We start from the raw sequence: 5,296 nt of genomic DNA on the forward strand, positions 1-5,296 counted from the left end.
GACTTGCTGCAGACAGACACCTGTGTCTCCCCGCGACACCCCAGGGTACAAGCGGAAGAAAAAAGTTAAAGTTAAAGTCTAGGCTACCAACATTTCACAAAAACGCACTAGCCACACTGAGACAACACGGTGAACTAAACAAGACCACTCACAACACAAAAACCACAAACAAGGCTCTCGTCCTCCAAAAAGCAACAGCTTTATACGAACAAATACCCAGGGGAAGAAGATAATTATGCTCCTATCGACTTTTCGGAATCATTTAAAAACCTCCTTATTAAATGCACTCTAGGCCACGAGAGCCCCCAAGGACATAGTAAACGGATCAACAAAATGATACCCTGCAGAACATGTAAGAAAAATATTCAAGAAACAGAAGAGCATATCTTCTTCTCACGCGCGTACACACAACCCATCAAACAAGCACTTACAAAAATGTTAGCTGCACCGCACAACACACCAGTAGACATATACAAAGCACTAGACTTAGATCTAGACTTCTAGATCTAGACTTGTTCACATTCTCAATCTTAGTAATTTAGATGCTTTCCTCTTTTTACTTAATTTCAACGCTTCGACTTTGATCTGCAACTTATTATTCTGTATTACTGTGCAGATTTTTGTTTCTGAGCCTAGATCTTTACTTTTCTTGAAAAACACATTGAATAAATACCAGCACAATGAATTAGCCTAACCTATTCATAAAATATGCTCGATCTGGGCTGGAAACAGAGCGAAGAAACAAAAAAAAGGAGGACGATTGAAGAATAGGCCTACCGGACCAGCAGATTAGGACAACTTTTGCCTATGTCTCATCAACCTTAGGAATTCATGATTTTCCCCAGTTTTTAATCTCTCTTACACTGGTAGGCCTAGCTTAGACACACCCCCCCCCCAACCCCCCAATCCCTTTCACAGCCCCCCATTCTCTCGCAATAATACATGTACGAGTGGTCCGGTATTCTTTAATCTTTCCGAAAGGAGCTACACTTGACTCTTATTTTTATACCGCGCGAAGCTACGAAGACCAAAAGTTAGGGCTGGATTCTGCTCGGTTAATCGAGGGCTTGCAAAGCAGCGGACGTCTTGCGCTAGAGGCTTGCGAGCAGACTTGTGATTTGATTTGCCTCCCGCTTGCTACCGGAGGGAACTTCCGGTGAGTTGTGACTCGCGGACAGTCCTGCTGTACTTTGTCGTGACGTCGCGAACTCTCGTGGCAGTGGGCTCAGTACATATTACAGAAGATTCTCTGGTTATTTGCGTTGAGAGGTTTGCACCAAAAGTGCAAGATCGGTTCGGGGTTTTTTTCATAGTTCGGTTGTAAAAAACAAAAAGCTCTATTCAATGCACTTAAAAATTAATATTGGATCGGCTATTCTTATGATGTTATGGCCTGTTTATTTTTAATGTGCACGAGCCAAGCGCTTCATCGTCGCACGCAAAAGACCTCAGTTCGATTCCCGTATGGGAAGAAATTTTTACTGAGAACCTCCGTCTTTCTGCTGGGGCGCTGTTCCCTCTCAGCCCAGGTTGGCCCTGACATTGGGTTGAAGTAGGCCTAGCCCGTCTCCTAAATGTTCTGTATTATGTCACTGTGAGTGTAACACATCTACAAAATAGGTTACATACATACGATACAAAAGCCAATCACAACGACCCCTGGAGTTTTTCATTTTAGGGTAATCTAAGTCAACTTATTCTTATTACTACCAGAAACCTAGGTCTCTGTTACTACAATACCACGCTCCCTCTCACTTATCCATTCGCTTAGCTGATCAACGGCGGGAAGTTAAAAATGACTTCAGCTCTCTACGCCTTGCACCAAAACAAGCCCAGCCTCTCCCTTCCTCCACGGTTCAAAGTTCACACAGCGAGCAGTGCTTGCTGTTTGAACACAAGTCATCGAGGTGTCTTGTCGCCATCGAGCTGTCCTACGCCATCGAGCTGTACCGCGGCGTGCCGCTCGCTCGGTGTATCGAGACAGTACAAGTCAGCAGGTCAGGTTTCGAGCTTGTCCTGGGGCAAATCTCTAGGCCTAGCGCAAATCAGTACTGTGTGCATTGTGGGGCCTGTTGCTGCGGACGGGACTTGAGGCTTGCGCAGGCCCGTGAACCTTTCACTACCCACCGCCACTGCACACAATACAAACAAACACGGTGCTTCACAAAAAAATTCGGCCTCGAGCATTTCTGTGGTAAAACCGCTAAACACAGTTATTAAACATTGTGATAAAGTATGACTTCGTCTGCTCATAATGTATACGAAATCCAGACGACCGTAATTTGATGATTTAACACACTCGCAGTCGCAAATATTAAGTAGGGCCTACAACACCTTCAACGAAAAATGGTGGCAGGCGTCTAGCACTGCATGAACAGCGCGTGGCCGGTGTCCAAATGTGGCTGGTAGCTCAGCACGCGACAGCGCGCTTCACTCGCCGGTTCTGTCAACGAATGCGCATGCCTGTCTTGATCTAAGATTCTGTGGTTGCCCCACGAGTTTTTGATCGCACTATATTGAAAACGTCAAAAAGATACCGGTAATAAAAATAACGAACCAAAAAGCATCCGCAAAACCACTAATTTTACAAAAAACAAAAACAAAAATCTCACCTTGAAAGGTTCTGGATCAGAAGAAATAAGTTTTCAAGATTAAGAATCTGTAGAGCGAGCGTGCAGCTGCTTTGGTCGGTAGGCGAGGTGCTGATCAATATGATGGTGCTGACTGTCCGGAGAAAACAGCGTGTGGCTAGTGTGGCAAGCGACTGCGCTATATATAGGATTTTCCATTCACGGAAACGTCATCCTGGGAATTTCCGATTTATTCGGCGCTTCAACCTAGCCAAGCATCACCACAGCCCGAAAAGATCGCGATTCCGTTAACCCCGTAGGATGGGCCAGAGATGTGTCGTATTTCGCTACAACATGATTTCCCCAGCACTCGTGAGCCAAAATTATTTTCCTCGGAAAAAGCATTAGGGCCTAACAAAACTACGGTAGGGCCTACACGTCGCTCCAGGCAGGATTTATTCATAGGCCTACCTAGATCTGGATGAAATGGAAACGTAAAGTTTTAAGGACCGTCTTTAACAGGACGTAAAACACCTATAGAATCTAAAGCATCGCCTAATACACTATGCACGTGTGCATGAAAGGGGTTTAATGAAAGGGCCTTTCAAAGCAATAAAGTTATTTAGGAGTTGAAAACGTCGTAGTCTGCGTGCGATCCACCATTTAAGCAAATTTAAACTCGGTGAACACGTACAACGTACATGTGTTTCGCACAATTTAGCGATCGGCGCCAGGTTGTTTTAACTGTACGTTGTATTTAACTGCGCGGCAATCTTAAGATTGCGAACCCACTTTTAACGATCGTATAGATCTAGACTCTATAGTCTTTTTCAGATCAGTTGTACACATAGGAAATACAAATGCCACATCGCAAGTTCAAATGCCACATACAAAGTTTCACGCCACATAGAAAGTTCAAATATTCAATAGGAAATTTTAGTGCACGATTGTGCGTAACAAGTTCAAATGTACAAATAGCAAATCCAAATGTAACAACACAATAGCAAGTTCAAATGCTACATCGCAAAAGCAAATATCCTCCACAAAGATTATTCAGCGTGAAAAGCATTTTAATGTGCTCAAACTGAGTTGACAACAATCATAAGCAGTTTAATTTTAAGGTGAATTGATCACCATTAAAAAGATCCCGAGGATACTCCCGCGGAAAAAAATTCAGATAGGATTGAAGCAACTTGACATCAATATACTGTTCGGCTGATGCAGAACATTTAACGGTATGAAATTTGCCTTTATTGAGGAGGCTGGTAGCAAGCTGTTGACGAAGAGAAACCGATGAAGAGCACGGAATGGTCAATGTTTTTTTCGAGTAATGCAGGTTCGAATGAGACCGAACCGCACGATGCCATAGGGGCCTAATTTGCTGTCAGTGACGAGGGTTGCCTGGTCTTTCACGACTTTCAAGTAGAGGGAATGGCATCTTTCGTTTCAACCCATCCCTCTAAGAAACTGTTCCAACAACCCCCACAAGGAAGTATGCTTTGTATGTAACAACGCTAGTGCACAAAGGCAGGCTTTAAATGGCAACTCATCTATAGATTGGGGAAGAAATATCTACCCCTACACACCTTTTCTTAACATCTACTAGAACGCTTGTGAATTTGGAAATACGATTTGCAACCGTGACTCGGTTTAAGCAAAAGACCAAATGCTCACTCAGCTGACTCTTCAACAAAGGAAGGTCACAATTGCCCAGATGATGGAGCAAAATCACAAGCTGTGACTATAGTGAAAATGGTAGCAGCCTTCAGATCAGTGCAAGCCTATAGCGTTTTCTAGTGCAACAATAAGTAAATAAAAGTAAAATTGGCTTCAGATTTCAATCAGTTAGTTCTATAATATACCAACAGTTTGTTGATTAGTATCATACCATTCGTTTTGGTTTTAACATGTGGGTTTATTTTCCGTTTTTAACATAATTTAACTATTAGTTTCGTTTCACGTGATTTCTCTCTTGTGGCACCACACGGCTTACGTCTAACTTTTTCGAGGCCATAAAAACCCAAACCCTTTTTATTCTTACCTTGATACACTTCTTATACTTTTAGCCTCCTTTTTAGTTTTAGTAAGAGTTTTACGGCACTTGCAACACTATAAGGTCATATAAGTGCCGAAGATTAGAGGTGTTACAAGAGAGTAACAGACACAAAAAGGAGGAGAGATCAGGATGATAGATATTAGATAGTAAAGAAGATGCAAAGCACCTCAGAGCACCCGCTAACCACCCACTTAGCCTCCTTTTACTCTAATTCAAGCATACATTCGAACTTGCTATGTGGCATTTGAATTTGAGATTTCTATGTTTACATTTGAACATGCTATTGTTGTATTAGGACTTTTTATGACGTCATTTGTATATTTGGATTTGCTAGGTGTAATTTGGTCTTTCTATGCGGTCTTTGAATTTGTTATGTGTATATTTGAACTGAAAAAAACTATAAAATTAAAATTAAGATTAAATCTTAAGATTGCCGCCCAAATATACGATCTTTAAAACACACAGCGCAGCCAATCGGTCAATTGCACGGAACCTAGACGGTCAGAGATAGTATAAGTATAAGAACGTATATAGCACGGAACACATGCATTCAACAATGCACTAGGCTTGACCTCAACGATAGTACAACATAGCCATTCACAATAACAGCAGCATACGGGCAAGACAATAAAATCATGTCATAAGGGTGGGGCTGGGGGAACGGCGGGTT

The 5,296-nt window shown here is 42.4% G+C and overlaps 1 protein-coding gene across 1 annotated transcript in view; it reads right to left on the reverse strand.

Annotated features, from left to right (window-relative positions):
• The window catches only part of LOC101855669 (immune-associated nucleotide-binding protein 9), a 12,263-nt gene extending 9,502 nt beyond the window's left edge, over positions 1-2,761 (reverse strand). The window contains exon 1 of the mRNA XM_005105352.2: positions 2,613-2,761. The gene's annotated coding sequence lies outside the window, so the exon portion shown is untranslated. The remainder of the gene's footprint in view (positions 1-2,612) is intronic.
• Positions 2,762-5,296: the final 2,535 nt, after the last annotated feature.

This window comes from Aplysia californica, unplaced genomic scaffold (assembly GCF_000002075.1).
Source record: "Aplysia californica isolate F4 #8 unplaced genomic scaffold, AplCal3.0 scaffold00466, whole genome shotgun sequence".
NCBI lineage: Eukaryota > Metazoa > Mollusca > Gastropoda > Aplysiida > Aplysiidae > Aplysia > Aplysia californica.